The sequence below is a fragment of the Ursus arctos genome, unplaced genomic scaffold (assembly GCF_023065955.2).
Source record: "Ursus arctos isolate Adak ecotype North America unplaced genomic scaffold, UrsArc2.0 scaffold_31, whole genome shotgun sequence".
Classification (NCBI taxonomy): domain Eukaryota; kingdom Metazoa; phylum Chordata; class Mammalia; order Carnivora; family Ursidae; genus Ursus; species Ursus arctos.
Genome location: NW_026622997.1, coordinates 30,757,834 through 30,775,727, shown reverse-complemented (window position 1 = coordinate 30,775,727; position 17,894 = coordinate 30,757,834). Strand labels below are relative to the sequence as shown.

Here is a 17,894-nt window from a genome sequence, read left to right as displayed (position 1 = left end):
TTAAAAAAAATTTTTTTTAAATATCTGTAGGTAGGCTTTTAAAATATTTTTTATTATGAAAGTTTTAAACTGCACAGAACTGGGGAGAATAGCATTATGAACTTCCGTATACCTATTCTTCAGATTTATTAATTATCAGCATTTTGGTTAATGTACTTTTAAGTTCTCACCACTATTGTAAAATGGTAGTATTGGTGCATCAGATTTTTTTCTCTCAGTTTTTTCCAGAAGTTTTTTTTACAAATAGAGAAACTTCAGAAGCACTGTGTTTTAGTTCAGAGACTTGACTTTGGACAAATAGTAATTATGAAACTGTTTTAATCCTTACCTTTTTCCTGTCAATTCATAGCCTGAGGAAAAAAATGAATGTTTTAGCTTTTCTGTTAGAACAAAGCAGTCCAAATATTCTGTATCTGTATGATAAGCATTATTCATCTGGAAGGTTAGGTTATCTTTAAAGTGTATTATCTGAGGAATGCTGTTGTTTTAAATGTTTTTCCATAACCTTCTCTTTCTCTAAAAACTTAATCGTTGCTCTGCTTTCTAGACCCCAAATCTGTATCTTCTGTCTAAACTTGAGGCCCAAATTTTCACCTATGTCTTGAAACTAAATATGTTTAAATACCATCTATGTAGCAGCTGCACGCCAACACTCCCTCCCCTCACCCCCAGCGAAAAAGCTCTTCCTAGTTTTCCTCTTCAGCTGTTAATAACTTGATTATTCTAGTTGGTCACTTTTAACTCTTACTTCCTAAGCTCATTGAGTCACTAAAACAGTTTGTTTCTAACCTTATAATGACTCTTTTTATCTTTTTGTCCTTTTCATTTTCAGTACAATAATCGGAATTTGGTTAACATGTTAAAGCAGGAGATTATCCCTAATCTATAATGAAGTTCATGTATCTGAAGAGTAAGCTATGTTCCTAAAGTAAACTAAGGCATTTTCTTCCTTTCCAGAGAAGGCTTCAGTCAGCCTTCTGTAGGCAAAGACATCATTTTTAAGGCCTAGGTGTTCACTGTATTTAAACTAAGGTTCTATATAAGACTTCAGAATTACTCGGCTCATATAACCTGCAGTATGATGGCTGGCAGAGCCTACAGTGTATCATGGACGGGCAGGGTGTAAGCAGCAGACTTCATCAGACCACAGAAATGGCCCAGGATGAGTTCCTTCCAGCCCAGGATATCTCGAAGTGCTTTGCTGTGGAGGAAATTCTCAGTGTACATAACACATTTTCAGGACTTCCTGGTGTTTTTAAGGCTAAAAGTACCATTCTATGGTTTACCTTAAGACTTATCCCTCATGCCATATTTCCTGGCCAAGATAGTTCCTGTCTAAAAGCCACCTTTGCTGAAAGTGACATGATGCTCTCATCATTTCTTTTCTTTACAGGCTCCTGGAATTGGCGTTTGTCAGAAATATAGGAGCCTGTGGGTGGTTAGGAGGATATAAAATAGAAACGGGAAAATAAGTTATATCCATTATGTTTCCCACTAGCTGTCATCTAGCCTCCAGGGGTCTTGGGCCTGATTCCTTTCCAGATGGATTGTAGTTTATCAACTTGGCTTGCTTTTGGTGAGCTTCCGGAGATCTTTTTTCTTTCTGCTCTTCTGGGAAATGTTTGACTCTCCTCCTGGTAAGAACCAGGACCCAATTTGAGATTACTGATTTTGGGAATAAAAGAATAAAATTCCATATTGCTTTACATAATCCAGAATATCTGGTTATTTTCTTCTAAGGGAATTAGGAATAATATGTGGATTCTGAGATGCTTATGCAGAAACTAATTTAATAGTTATTACAAGTGGAAAATGGAGGAGTAAAATACATTTCTAGAAGGCCTAGTCTGGTAGGAGTAGACATTGGGGTGAAATTCAGTAGCTATATGATCATCGGCAAATTAGAGTCAACCTTTCTGAGCCTTATTTTAATTGTAAAATGAGTAGGTTGGATTAGGTAGTATTTTAAAATTTCTCTGCAGCTCTGAAATTCTAAAATGAATGGTTTCTCAGAAAAAAACTCCTAATTTATATTCTGTTTCTAGTAAATGGTTTTTCAGTTGTTTTATATATTTTTTCTATTTCCTTTAGAGGTTAGGAAAAGGAACAAAGGAGTCAGATTTCCTAAAATTGATTAGATTTTAGTGTTATTTATCTATGTTTCTTCACTGAATTTATGCTGGACTCCTTTCCACCTTCTATTTGTGTCCATTTTCTTGCTTTTATTGCTTTTTTCCCCCTTAACAGTATGACTTTTATATCCTTCTTTTCATTGCTTTTTGCTACTGCTTTTTTTCTAGCTGTTCTTCCCTGCTCATATTTCATTATGGGCATGGACTTTATCAATATACCCTTGAGTCTGAGCTATCACTAAATTAAATTTAGGTATCCTAATGGTTGTTAGGATTAACGGGACCCTTCTACTCTACAATATAAAAGCTTAGAGAGAGGAGTCTGAGCATAAAGGGAGTGAGGGAGCCTGAAGGGAGAATGAGTGGTGTGGAAGAGAGTTTCCCAGGATTATTCTGGTATTTTGATTTAAAATAAAAGTTAAAGTATTTAAGTCGGTGATGGTGACTCTGCCAGTGATAGGGTTTGGTCCCGAAGTCCTGCTGAACTACGTTTCCTGAGGGCAGCAGCTGCGCCTCTGGTACTGATTCCTGAGTGTTCAGGATCATGCTGCAGAGTGAGCACAAGCTGAACTCAGTTGAGGTTAGGACTGATTCTTCAAGGTGTTCTGTGGTAGACTGCAGATTAAGAGTGTGGTACAGACTCTTAAGTAAGACCGTCACTACCACTATGTGATACTGAACCACATATATAGCTTCTCTGAGCCTCGTTTCCTCACTGGCAGTATTGAGGAGGGGCGGTTGTGAGGATTAAATGAGACTACATATAAAGGCACTTAGCCCAGAGCCTGGTCCAGGTCTCCAGAAATACTAAATGTCATTATAGTTTCATTAATAAGCACTTTTATGTTTTAGATACTAGGTTCTCTTAGGTTCTAAGTAGTGTTGTTACAAAATAAATGAGATAAGAGCCTGTTCTTAGAAAAGATAGAATATGTGCACAGAAGAGTAATAACAACCTAGGTCCAATGGTAAGTGGTAAAGGAGTGGTTTACTTAAGGACCCAAGAGGCAGGAATAATTGCTAAGCAGCTGAGAACTTCAGAAAGGTGACAGAACTTGATCTGAGCTTTGAAGGACTAGTTAGCAGGTTAAGAAGACAGGCTCCTTAGAGCCAGACTGCCTGTGTCAGAATCCTAGCTCTGCTGCTGTGTAATCTTAAGCAAGTTACTTGACTTCCCTCCTAGGATTGTTGAGAGAATTAAATGAGCTGATACATGTCAAGTACTGAGAATGTGCTTCAAACATGGTTAGAGCATGATAAATTATTAGTGTAAGTTGAGAGAAGAGAGAATGCCTTTCAGAAAGAGCATTGAGTGGGGCCCCTGGATGGCTCAGCCGTTAAGCGTCTGCCTTCGGCTTAGGTCATGATCCCAGGGTCCTGGGATCGAGCCCCGCATTGGGCTCCCTGCTCGGCCAGGCCAGAAGCCTGCTTCTCCCTCTCCCACTCCCCTTGCTTGTGTTCCCTCTCTCGGTGTCTCTCTCTGTCAAATAAACAAATAAAATCTGAAAAAAAAAAAAGAAAGAGCATTGAGTGATAATGAAAGGGAAATATTCTCGGGTATTTGAAATGATGAACTCAGATTGGCTGAGGGGAGTAACCTGTGGGAAAATAGTTGGGTGATTATGTCGGGGCAGAATTATGAATGATCAAGCCAGGTATTATGAGATCTTTTCTGTATGTACTGAGGGAGCGTGGGGAGGATTTCTTGGGTTCTTTGTGAGGCATTCTTGTGTGTTATAGATAATGTTTCTAAGTCTGTATCTCTGGCATTTCTCACTTTCTTTTGTGATTTCAATATAACTGAAACTTGTATTCAAACTGACTCTGACAATGAAACTCATGATCTTCTATCCTGAACTATTTGTCCATTTCTTTTTTTTTTTTTTTAATATTTTATTTATTTATGTGACAGAGAGACAGCCAGCGAGAGAGGGAACACAAGCAGGGGGAGTGGGAGAGGGAGAAGCAGGCTCCCAGCGGAGGAGCCCGATGTGGGACTCGATCCCGGAACACCGGGATCACGCCCTGAGCCGAAGGCAGATGCTTAACGACTGCGCTACCCAGGCGCCCCTGTCCATTTCTTTTTATAAATATGAGTTTTTGACTTTTTTCTCTCCATATTCTAGTTGTTTACATTCTCCTTATTCCTTTTCTCCAGATTTTTCTCTCTGTCCTCAGAAACCCCAGGCTAGCTCCTAAATTGCTAAAGCCATCAAGTGAAAGAGCCAGGGAGACAGAGAGAGGAAGGGGGAAATAACCTCTAGTCCAGCCATCTTGCTTACAGATGAAGACGTTGAGGTCCAGAGGAAATAAAGTCGTATGTTCGAGATCCACAGCTAATGAGTGAGCAGGCCTGCACCTTTTTAGAGCTAAACTAGGGCTGTTTTTTACTGTCATGCCTACTGTGATTCTCAGCCATCTGGGTGGAAATTATAGTAGTACTACTGATAATTTTCTCTACTATTGCTATTAAAAACCAAGATAAAAAATAATTTTACCACCAGGAAAAATGTCATAGTAATTCACACTTTTAAATGACAAGCCCATGATTACATTTCTTGGATGAGCATTACTATTCTGTTTTTTTTTTTTTAAGCATTGCTATTCTTAAAGTAATTTTTGAAACCAAGACTCCAAAATCTGCCTTAAGAAGAAAAGGGTTTCTTTCTTTCACTTTTAGAGTTGTAAATTATAAATATAATAGTGTTATAATCATAAATACCATTCTCCAAAAAAAGTGGGCGTTTTGTTTGTTGCACTGATAAGATTAGCATGAAGAGGTGGGAGCTTTTGTGCTTTCACCTCACAGCCTCCAACCCTCTACTTCTATTACAGTAGTCTCTTAAGTTTACATCTTCTCTAGCCTCTTACACTTTATTTTGGTATATGCTACATATCATGGTGAGAAACTTATTTAAACATTGTTTCCTTCCACACTGTTATCCTATGTAGATGCAGTGTGGTGAAAGGTCTATAAAGCTCTAAGCTTAGTTTCTGGTCACTCTAGATGCTCAATAAATACTCCCTTTTTACAGAGTAGATAATTTTTTCTCATATATAAATAATGTCTGTTCCTAGCTATCAAATCAATCATTATATTACTGTTGTTGTATTTTTTTCCCCCTGAAAATGTATTGTTTTAACTTTGGCAAGATGGCCTTCCTGCATTTGGAAAATTTGCATGGTGTACAAATACTTTTTTAGTCACGTTAAGCATAAGTTTATCATGAAATCATTTTGCACCTGGTAATAATGTTCTGTATACTTTCCCATGATTACAGAAAGAAAAAGGCATGGGTTACATAAAGATGCCCCAGACCTCTGCTTATCCTGCTATTTTCCTCCAAAGAAAGTAGGCTTCTGGGCTAGATTCATTTTTACCAAAATATTAATTTTTCTTTATCATTTTCAAGTGCTGTGAAGTTGAATTGTATAATCCACAAGGGTATATAAAAGTTTTTTTCCATGTCCTCAAAGTTTTGTATCAGATCACTTAATTATATTTCCCGTGGTTTGGTTTCTTTTTTCCTGTCATCATTTTTTTGAAGGGAGAAGGGATTTTTTTTTTTCCTCTGTCTTATGATCTGCAACTTGTTTTGTATTTGGAGGATTCTTTAGGTAGAAGCCCTGCACTTCTTAATACATTGAGAAAGAAAGAGACTGTTGGTTATGTAACTTTCATTCTTATATCAGTAATATGATTTATATTTCCATTTTTATAAATTATTAAATTCCTGTTATTGCTGTGTTAACTGTCATGTACCACTTATATGCACTGTAGTTATGTTTGGTCATATTAAGTTCATCCACTGTTGTCAAAAGTGGAAATACCATGGCTGGGGTGTGTTTATGTATTGCCTCTAGAGTTGTAGCCATTGACGAACAGGAAACTGAAAGCTAAAAGTTCAGGAAATGTATTGAGACTTTGTGGAAAAAATATATATGATACTTAACTGCTGAAATCCATGGACATTTGAAGACTGAAACACTTATATATGAGTTTAGTTAGAGGTGAATATTGTGGATTCTTAGAACAATGCTGTCAGATGCTTAAATATGGTAATAAATGCAGTGTGTGCATTGTAGGCCAGGAGAGTTGTGCAATGCTAGAGAAAAATGCAACAGATTACTATATGTGTTCAGCTATACGCTTTCAAGAAATAAAACAGCTGGCACATCCGTCAGATTCTCCAAGGATGTCATATTTTCAGAGACTTGCAGTTTTGGTTTTAGTTTAGTTTTTGGTAAGGGGAGGTCTCTGTGTTATAAGGTACCCCATTTTACTCTTAGGAAGTTCTGATGGCTTAAGTTTTATTTTCTCATTTTGAATTGAACTTTGCGTATAATTTATTAATATATTCTGTAGTTTTCTTATTGTTGAAAATAAAATTGATCAAAATTACTTAAAAAGTTAAAAGTATGCAAGGTTTTTTTTCTTCAGGTATTGTGGCATTTTAGGTGCCTCATAAAATACTATGCATAGGAACCTTTATTTTTGAACTTATTTTTTAAATTTTTGTCAGAGGAGATGTGATCAATGTATATGCCTGGTGACCTGAATTTTCTCTTACTATACTTACCTATTTTAACAAGATGTGATTTATATGGATTCAACATTCTTACTCTTTGAGACAAGTAGGAAGTTTTAAATCTTAGAAATGGGAATTTTTCGAACGTTGTATTTTTGTTGCTGTTCTGTTGTGTATTTCAACAAAGGAGGTGACTAATGACTATTTCACTGCCACATTAAATGAGAATTCTATTTATTACAATGTTCTTTTTAGGAATTTTAGCTGCACTATATGTCTATGATTGTGATCATTTTAATAATCTCATTAAAATTAGTCTCTTTTCAGGATTGATTTTAGTTTGTATCTGTTAGGGTCCTGTTTTTACCTCTGAACTATTGTGGCAGCCAAGGGGATAGAAAGCAATGACTTGGCAAAGATTGGGGATTATTGGTTCCACTCCAGGAGGTGAGCAGTGGCGTCCCAGTGGAAAGTCCCAGAATTCCGTTTCTAGCAGAAGAGGGGGGGATATGGACTTGGGGCTGACAAAACAAGGAGTTTCAAGAAGGCCAGACCACAAAGGGGCTGGGGTGGAAGGATAAAAAGTTGAACTTCGTGCGGTAGCTGCTCTGTTGTTGCAGTAGACGGTTTTTTCAAGAACAAGAACTTAACTATTATTATACTTCTCGTATATATTATATTATACAACTTCTTATGTAGTATATGTTCATTGTACAAAAATTTAGTGAATGTGTATAAATTAGTGAAGAAAATTAATATTTCCTATAACATTTTTTTCCCTCAGATGTTCTTCATTTCCCTTAAACTTAATTTAGCGTCTAGGTTACTTCTTATTTATTTGAAAGTGTGCTTCTTAAACTGTTCTCTACAAATTGTGCGTCTGATAACTTTTAAAATTAATTATGATGGGAATAGGAGTCCCTTTTTTAAAGCTTTTGTTTTTGTTTGATATAATTAATGTATTAATTTGTATCTCTTTTATGGGGAACCGTAGGCATAATGAGAACAGATACCTGGAAGTCAGAGTGGCTTTTACCAGGGAAATGGGAAAAATGGAGACCAAAAGTCCTTTGTTAGCTCTTTGAGAGCATGGTCTAGGTTTTTCTTGTTCACCATTATGTCAGTATCATCAGGCACAGTGCTTGCCACATAGTAAGTGTTCCATTAATGATTGTTGAATAAATGGATGAGTTTTTCATTAAGCATTTTGAGTAGCTCATATTTCCTGCACTGTGGATGATCAAGATCGGTTATATTCATCCAAAATTAAGAGCCTTTGCTGGGTACAGCATTTTCTTTCTTTTTAAAATTTATTTATTATTGAAGTATAATTGACATGAAATGTTATATTAGTTTCAGGTGTACTATATATATATTTTTAAGATTTTCTTTATTAGAGAGAGCACACATGGGAGAGCATGTGTGCGGGGAGCAGCAGAGGGACTCTCAAGCAGACTTGGCACTGAGTCCATGACCAGAGCTGAAGTCGTGAGTTGACCACCTAACTGACTGAGCTGCCCAAGTGCCCCTCAGGTGTACAATATGTTGATTCAACAATTCATTGCATTACTCAGTGCTCTCCGTGATAAGTGTAGCCACCATCTGTCACATACAAAGTAATTGCAGTACTGCTGACTATATTCTCTATGCTGTACTTTTCATCTTCATGCCTTATTTATTTTATAACTGAAATTTTATACCTTTTAATCCCTTTCATCTATTTCACTGATCCCCACCCACCCACCTCCCTTCTGGCAACCACCAGTTTGTTCCCTGTATTTAAGAGTCTGTTTTTTGGGGGCACCTGGGTGACTCAGTTGGTTAGGTGTCCAACTCTTGATTTCAACCAGGTCATGATCTCAGGGTTCTGAGATCAAGCACTATGTCAGGCTCCATGCTGGGCATATAGTCTGCTTAAGCTTCTCTTCCCCCTCTGCCCCTCCCTGCCACCCAAGCTCACATGTTTGTGTTTTCTCTCTCTCTCTCTCTCTCAAATAAATAAATTAAAAAAAAAAAGTTGGGTTTTTTGTTTCTTTTTTTCTTTCTTTTGGGGGGACGCGGGGAAGGGTCAGAAGGAGAGGGAGAGAAAGAATCTTAGGCAGGCTCCTTGCCCAGCATGAAGCCAGATGCGGGGCTCAGTCTTACGACGCTGAGATCATGACCTGAGCCAAAATCAAAAGTTGGAGGCTTAACAGATTGAGCCATCCAGGCACCTCTTTTTCTCTTTTTAAGTAAAAATTTAATACTGATTTTTTTTAAAAAAGATATGTATGATTCGAAAAGATATATGCACCCTGTGTTCATTGAAACATTATTTACAATATCCAAAATATGGAAGCAACCTAAGTGTCCATCAATAGATGAACGGATAAAGAAGGCATGATACACATGGGTATTACTCAGCCATAAAAAAGAATGAAATCTTGCCATTTGCAACATGGATGGACCTGGGGGTTTATGTGAAGTTAGAGAAAGACATATACCTTTGATTTCGCTTGGGTGGAATCTGTAAACAAAACAGAAACAGACTCATAAATACAGAGAACAAACTGGTAGTTACCAGAAGGGAGAGGGTGGGAGGGTGAATGAAATAGTTGAAGGGGATTAAGAGGTACAAACTTATAGTTATAAAATAAATCAGGGATGTACAGCATAGGGAATATAGTCAGTGACATTGTAGTAACTTTGTATAGTGACAGGTGGTAACTACTCATTATGGTGAGCATAATGATAAGTGTAGTCACCATCTGTCACATACAAAGTAATTGCAGTACTGCTGACTATATTCTCTATGCTGTACTTTTCATCTTCATGACTTACATGTAATGTATATAAATATCAAATCACTGGTGGCACACTGGAACTAATATTGTATGTCCAACCATACTTCAATTAAAAAAAGGATGTATATGTATGTACCTCACACACATATACACCCCAAAAAGTGAAAATCTCTTGTTTCTTCCCCTGAATCCCATTTCAGAATTAGCTGTTAGTGGTTTGTTACTATTTCTTTTTAGATATTTTCTTGTGTTTACAAATATATGAATTTCCTTTACACAAATAGAATAATGATGTACATTCTATTTTGTGACTTGCTTTTTTTCCTCCCTTCAGGTAATTCTTAAACATCTTTCCATATCAATTCATATATAGCTACTGCTTTATTTTTAGTTGCTGCATAATATTCCATCGTGGAGGCGTATAATAGTAGTCCAGTAGGGGCGCCTGAGTGGCTCAGTCCGCTGAGCATCCAACTCTTGATCTCAGTTCAGGTGTTGATCTTGAGGTCTGTGGAGCCTACTTAAAAAAAAAAAAAGTCCAGGAAAGAAGTTTACTACTTTGTACTCTCACTAAGGATATAAGGTGTTATTTTCTGATAACTGTACACACTTCCATTTTGCTGATTAAAGGAGTTCAACTTTTGAAAATGAATCCTTCCCATAGTAATTTGAGATGTTTAGAAGATAGATTGATGTATTAAGGTAAACATTTGTTAGTGATGTTCTGAAGGGGTAGAGGGCCCTGAGTGTTGGTTTGAGAAGTGTGGATTTGTTGTGCTGGGGAGCTATTTAAAATCCTTGAATTGGGAATGTACTGTGTGACAGAGGCTTTACTGGCAGTATGTATAGAATGAGTGGAAGTGAGTGAATAGGCTGGAAGTAGAGTACCACTGGAGAACTGTGGTAATTCAGGAAGGCAATGAAGAAAACCCCGAGTACGGTAATAGATACAAATTTGGAAAGTAAGGTAGTAGGAAACACAGTGAACAGTTGGCAGGTCCTGTTGATAAAATGGAGAAAAAAATATGTTATAAACCTAGAAGAATAGCCAGATAATACAGATTAATGGAGTAAATAGAGAATGGGCCAATTTTGAAAAAGTTGATTTTCTTTAAAAAGGTGGGGATATAAAAAGGGGTACCGAAGTATCTGTGGTTAGGCAGTTAGAGATCAAAAACTGCAAAAGGGAAGCAAGAGGAATTATAACTAGATTTGGTTATAATAGAGGTAGTGGCTGGAATTAAGACTGGTAAATTCTGCTCTGAAGTAGTTGACAGAAAAAGGTGTTGATTGAGAACTACGTTTTGGGAAGGGGTACTCTCAATAATGGGAGATGGGTTGAAAGAATCAAGGAAGGAAGAAATTAGTAATCTGAGGAGTAGGGAAAGAATCTGGATATGCATCTGCATATGATATAATATTTGCTTGATATTTTCCAGGTAGATACTGTGTTCTTCCTCAGAAAATTATAATAGTCTTCTTAAAGATGGAGTTGATTTTATATTAAATAAATATTTAGTTAATATTCTACTTGAAAAAAGGTCTTGGAAAAGTAGTTTTGGTGTCATATGCTATGTTCTTTCAGTTTCATAAAATGTTTTCATCTTGTTTTACTATCTCTGGGTCCTAAACAAGAAAAAATACAGCTTATTGCTGGAGAAAGTCCAGATACCTTGTGCGGCTTAATTGATCATTTAAAAAAATGTTCCCTGGCTTTTGAAATGTGGCTAATAGCCGATGGTAAGAATCCGTATCTTTTTAGGACAGTGTGTGAATTCAGAGTTTTTACTGTCATAGTACTTCTCAGGATGGAGCACAGGAAATGATCTAGTGTCAAAGTCAGGACCTCTGACACTATGTGAAATGGTTAAGAGTTGCAAGCTCAGGAGTCATTCTACCTGGTTCCCCTGTTCTCTAGCAATATTGTGCCTCTTAATTTCACCATCTGGAAATGGCAATAACAGTTCCTATAGCATAGGGTTATTGAGAGAGGCTCCATCATGGAACTTACATTCTAGTAAGGAGAGACAAGAAATAGACAAGTAAATATATGTGTCAGGTGGTAAGTGGAAGGGAAGAAATGGTAGAGCTGATTGCTGTTGTTTCTTGTTCTTTTTTATATTGGGTAATAGGGCCTTCCCTATTAATAGGGCCTTCCCTCCCTGATAAGAAAGTATTTGAACAGAGACCTGAAAGAAGTGAGGGAGCAAACTGTGTGTCTCGGGGGTGAGGGTGGGGGAAGAGTTCCAGGCTGAGGGGACAGCAAGTGCAAAAGCCCTGGGGAGAGGCATGTTGGAGGGGGTATAACAAGAAGGCTGGTGTGGCAGAAACAGAGTAAGTGAGAAGAGAAGCAATAGGAAAATAATTTCAGAGATAGCCAGTGACCAGCATGTAGGGTGTTAAGTATAAGAAGGACTTTGGATTTTATTCTGTGTGAGCTGGAAAGCTGTTGGAGGGTTGCCAGAGTAATTTTTTTTGAGCTAGTCTGATTGTCACTTCTTTCCTTAAGAATGCTTCAGTTCTCTATTTCCTTTGGAATAAAGTTCAGATGCTTTCTTCTGGCACACAAAGCCCTTCACAGTCCGCTTCTGCCTATTTATTTAGCGTCATCTGCATCCTTTCCACATGTACCCTCCACTTTAGCCAAATTGGATTACATGTGGTTCCTTGGAGGGGTCATGATGATTCACATCTTTGTGTCTTTCTGCATGCTCTTTGCCCTGGGAGAAACCCTCCCTCTCAGCTCATGGAGTCATTGGCTGTGTTTTAGAGTGTCCTTTTTGTGCTCCTCGAGCACCCTGTGCCTTGTCCTCTCCCCAGTCTCCCCCTAGCAACTTTCTACTCAAGCCACAGTCCTGGAATGTGCTGTGTGCTGTGTGCTTTTACCAGCCTTGATTTTACTCTTGCCACACCCTTGCCAGTTGAAATTAATGTCCATCCTTCAAGAACCGGCTGGAACACTGCCCTCTTTTCCCTGCTTTATGAACAGCCATCTTTTCCCTACCCTTACAAATACTTTGTAGCTCTCTCATACTTAGTCACAGTTCTCTAAATGTTTCTTTGCTTTGCCTCACACAGAATCCTTGGCCTTACTCATACTAGTTTCCATTGTGGCTCCCAGCGTAGAGTCTTGTGCAGATTTCGCATTTGGTAGGTACTCTTGGTATGCAGGTTCCATGGGATTACTAGAAAACTGTTGGGTTTCAAGATGGTCAGGACCACAAGTAAAGTTAAGACATCTGTTAAATTAACAAAAATTTACTGTAACAATGTTGATGATGGCATGGCTACCTTGGTTCTCTCCTATATTTACTATTGGCACCAAAAATGAGAGCACCCCCTTTGAAATGTAGTTTGGCAAGATGTATTCAGACACATAAATGTTTCATGGGTTTTGACCCAGTGACACCACTTCCAGAAATCATCTTAAAAAAATAATACAGTGCTTGCTTTGGGAGCACATGTACTAGAATTGGAACGATACAGAGAAGGTTAGCATGGCCCCCATGCAAGGATGAAACACAAATTCATGAAGTGTCCCATATTTCTTGTAAGTAATATCTCAATTAAAAAAGAAAAATCTTAAAAAGAAAATAATACAAACCAGACTAACAGTTATAACTGCTAATGTTGAAAGTTTACTAGGTGACAGACACCATCCAAATCCCTTGCTTAATTTAATCCTCAAAATTCCAAGAGGTGTGACTACTGTTACTTAATATGATAGATGAGGAAATTGCACAAAGTAGTTGAGCGACTTGCCCAAGCAGCACTCATATAGCTGCTATCTTGTCAAGCCAAGATTCTCACTGAAGCAGAGTGTTTAAGAATCCATATGCCTGGGTGGCTCAATTGGTTAAGCGTCCAACTTGATTTTGGCTTGGGTCATGATCTCAGGGTCGTGGCATCCAGCCTTGTGTCCGGCTCCATGCTCGGCAGGAAGTTCGCTTGAGATTCTCTCCCTGTCCCTCTGCTCCTCTGGCTTGTGTGTGTGTGTGTGTGTGTGTGTGTGTGTGTTCCTCTCTCTTTAAAATAAATAAACCTTTCAAGAATCCATACTCTTTTTTTTTTTTTTAAGATTGTATCTTTAAGTAATCTCTACACCCAACATGGGGGTTGAACCCACAACCCTGAGATCCAGAGTTGCACACTCCACCAACTGAGCCCTCCAGGCACCCCGAGAATCCATACTCTTAATTGTATAATAAAAGCTTAGGCACAAAAATGTTCACAGCAGGGGCGCCTGGGTAGCACAGTCGTTAAAGCGTCTGCCTTCGGCTCAGGGCGTGATCCTGGCGTTCCGGGATCAAGTCCCACATCGGGCTCCTCCTCTGGGAGCCTGCTTCTTCCTCTCCCACTACCCCTGCTGTGTTCCCTCTCTCGCTGGCTGTCTCTGTCAAATAAATAAATAAAATCTTTAAAAAAAAATGTTCACAGCAGTGTTACGCAGAATAGATACATTGGAAGCAATGTATGTTAGGAATTAATGTCCATCTATTCAATAGGGTAATTTTTCTAATAGCTTTATTGACATAAAATTCACATAGCATGGTATTCACCTCTTTAAGGTGTATAACTCAGTGGTTTCCAGTATATTTACAGAATTGTGCAATTATTACCATTATCCCACTTAAGAGCATTTTATCACCCCCAAAAGAAATTGCACACCCATTAGCAGTCACTCCTACTTCTACCATTACCCTAGGTAACCACCAGTCTACTTTCTGTCTCTGTGGATTTATGGACATTTCATATAAATGGAATCATACAATATATGGTATCTTGTGTCTCTCGTTTAGCATAATATTTTCAAGGTTCATTCATGTAGCATGTTATCAGTACTTCATTGCTTTTCATTGCTGAATAATAGTGTTTTGTATGGGGGCGCCTGGGTGGCACAGCGGTTGGGCGTCTGCCTTCGGCTCAGGGCGTGATCCCGGCGTTGTGGGATCGAGCCCCACATCAGGCTCCTCCGCTATGAGCCTGCTTCTTCCTCTCCCACTCCCCCTGCTTGTGTTCCCTCTCTCGCTGGCTGTCTCTATCTCTGTCGAATAAAAAAAATAAATAAATAAAATCTTTAAAAAAAAATACTGTTCTGTATGGATATACTACATTTTATTTACCTATTCAACAGTTAATGGACATTTGGATTGTTTCTACTCTTCGGCTATTATGAATAATGCTGTTAGGAACATTGATGCACAAGTTTTTGTGCGGACGTATGTTTTCATTTTTCTTGGAATTGATCAAATGATAACTTTAACTTTTAGAGGAACTGCCACACTATATTCCAAAGCAGCTGCACCATTTTACACTCCTACTAGCAATGTGTGAGGGTTCTACTTTTTCCACATCTTTGTCAATACTTGTTATGATCTGTCCTTTTCCTAATAGCCATCCTGGTGGGTATGGAGTGGTATCTCACTGTGGCTTTGATTTACACTGATGACTAGTGATGTTCAGCATTTTTTCATGTGATTATTTGCTATTTGTATATCTTCTTTGGAGTAATATGTATTTGAATACTTTGCTCATTTTTTAAAGATTTATTTATTTAAAAGATTTATTTTAGAGCAAGTGGGGCGGGGGTGGAGGGGCAGAGGGAGAGAGAGAGAATCTCAAGCAGACTCCTCACGGAGCATGGAGCCCACGACACTGCGATCATGACCTGAGCCGAAATCAAGAGTTGGATGCTTAACCGACAGAGTGACCCTTAACGGCGCCCCTTAAGATTTCATTTTTTAAGGAATCTCTGTGCCCAATGTGGGGCTTGAACTCACAACCCTGAGATCAAGAGTCACACACTCCACTGACTGAGCCAGCCAGGCGCCCCTGCCCATTTTTTAATTGGGTTATTTGTTTTCTTTATTTCTGAGTTGTAGATTTTTTTATTCAAGTATCGTTGATATAATATTATATTAGTTTCAGGTGTACAATATGGCGATTTGACAGTTAACTACATTATGAAATGCTCACCATGATAAATGTAGTTATCTGTCACAATATAAAGTTATAGTATTATTGACTGTATTCCCTATGCTATACTTTTCATCCCTCTGACTAATTTGTAACTGGAAGTTTGCTCCTCTTAATTCCCTTCACCTATTTCGCCTCTCTCCGGCCCCCTCCCCTCTCGTAGCCATCAGGTTTCTTTTTATTTATTTATTTATTTATTTATTTATTTATTTATTTTTAAAGATTTTATTTATTTATTTGACAGAGATAGAGACAGCCAGCGAGAGAGGGAACACAAGCAGGGGGAGTGGGAGAGGAAGAAGCAGGCTCATAGCAGGGGAGCCTGGTGTAGGGCTCGATCCTAGAACGCCGGGATCACGCCCTGAGCCGAAGGCAGACGCTCAACCGTTGTGCCACCCAGGCGCCCCTCTCTATATTTATGAATCTGTTTCCATTTGTTTTTTAGATTCTATGTATGTAAAAACATGTGGTATTTGTCTTTTTCTGTCTGACTTATTTAGCATAATACCCTGACTTATTTAGCATAATACCCTCTAGGTCCATACATGTTGTTGCGAATGTATGATTTCACTCTTTTTTATGGCTGAGTAATATTCCACTGTATATATACACCACATTCTCTTTAGTCGTTCATCTAATAGACACTCAGGTTGTTTCCATATCTTGCCTATTATAAATAATGCTGCAATAAACATACAGGTGCCTGTATGTTTTTGAATTAGTGTTTTCGTTTTCTTTGAATAAGTACCCAGAAATGGAATTACTGGGTCATATGGTATTTCTAACTTTCAATTTTTTTGAGGAACCTCCACACTGTCTTCTGTAGTGGCTGCACCAATTTACATTCCCAACAACTAATGCAAGGAGGCTCCCTTTCTCCACATCATCGCCAACACTTGTTATTTTTTGTCTTTTTGATAGTAGCCATTCTAACAGGTGTTAGGTGATATCTCACTGTGGTTTTGATTTGACTTTCCCTGATAAGTGATGTTGAGCATCTTTTCATGTACCTTTTGGCCACTTATATGTCATCTTTGGAAAAATATCTATTCAGGTCCTCTGCCCAGATTTTAATCAGTTTGGTTTTTTGGTATTGAGTTGTAGGAGTTCTTTATATATTTTGCATATTAACCCCTTATTGGATATATTATCTGCATATGTCTTCTCCCATTCAGCAGATTGCCTTTTTGTTTTGGTGGTGGTTTCCTACACCATGCAAAAGCTTTTTAGTTTGATGTCCCAGTTGTTTGTTTTTGCCTTTGTTTTCCTTTCCTGGGGAGACATATACAAAAAATATTGCAAAGGCTGAGGTCCAAGAGTTTATTGCCTGTGTTTTCTTTTAGAAGTTTTATGGCTTCAGGTCTTATATTTAGGTCATACATTTTGAGTTTATTTTTGTGTGTGGCGTAAAAAAGTGGTCCATTTTCATTTTTTTGCATGTTTTCCAGTTTTCTCAACATCGTTTTTTGAAGACACTCTTTTCTCCATTGTATATTTTTGTCTCTCTTGTCATAGATTAATTTCACCATATAACCTTGGGTTTATTTCTGGGCTTTCTATCCTGTTTCATTGATCTATGTGTCTCTTTTTGTGCCAGTACCATACTGTTTTGATTACTGTAGCTTTGTAGTATAGTTTGAAATCTGGGATTGTGATACCTCCAGATTTGTTCCTTTCTCAAGATTTCTTTGGCTATTTGGGGTCTCTTGTGGTTGCATAACATTTTAGGGTTATTCTAGTTTTTTGGGAAATGCTATTGGTATTTTGATGGGGATTGTATTGAATCTGTGGATTGCTTTGGGTAGTATGGACATTTTATTTTATTTATTTTAAGATTTTATTTATTTGAGAGAGAGAGAGGGAGAGATAGAGCAAGCAAGGGGAGGGAGGAGGGCAAGCAGACTCTGCACTGAGCACGGAGCCTGATGCAGGGTTTGATCTCAGGACCCTGAGATCATGACCTGAGCCAAAATCAAGAGTCAGACGCTTAATCAACTGAACCACCCAGGTGCCCCTGGATATTTTAACAATATCAATTTTTCAAATCTAGGAGCATGGTATATCTTTTTATTTTTTTTGTGTGTCATCTTTAATTCCCTTCATCATTGTCTTATAGTTTTCAGAGCACAGATCTCCCACCTCCTTGGTTAAATTTATTCCTAGGTATCTTATTATTTTTGATGCATCTATTTTCTTAATTTCTTTTTCTGATAGTTATTAGTGTATAGAAACACAACAGATTTTCATATGTTGATTGTTGTATCTTGCAATTTTACTGAATTCATTTATTCTAATCGTTTTTTTGGTGGAGTCTTTAGGGTTTTCTTTGTATAGTATCATGTCATCTGCAAATAGTGACAGTGTAACGTCTTTCTTACCAATTTGGATGCTTTTTATTTCTTTTTCTTGTCTAATTACTGTGGCTAGGACTTCCAGTACTACAGTGAATAAAAGTGGTGAGATGGGCATCCCTG

The 17,894-nt window shown here is 37.9% G+C and overlaps 1 protein-coding gene and 1 non-coding gene across 12 annotated transcripts in view; both read left to right on the top strand.

Moving 5' to 3' along the window:
* Positions 1 to 17,894, top strand: part of FKBP5 (FKBP prolyl isomerase 5) — a 114,496-nt gene that overhangs the window by 8,000 nt on the left and 88,602 nt on the right. The gene's annotated exons all lie outside the window — the stretch shown is intronic.
* On the top strand, positions 12,887 to 12,993 carry LOC113243901 (U6 spliceosomal RNA). Its single transcript, XR_003312239.1, has one exon. It is a non-coding gene; the product is annotated as a U6 spliceosomal RNA (small nuclear RNA).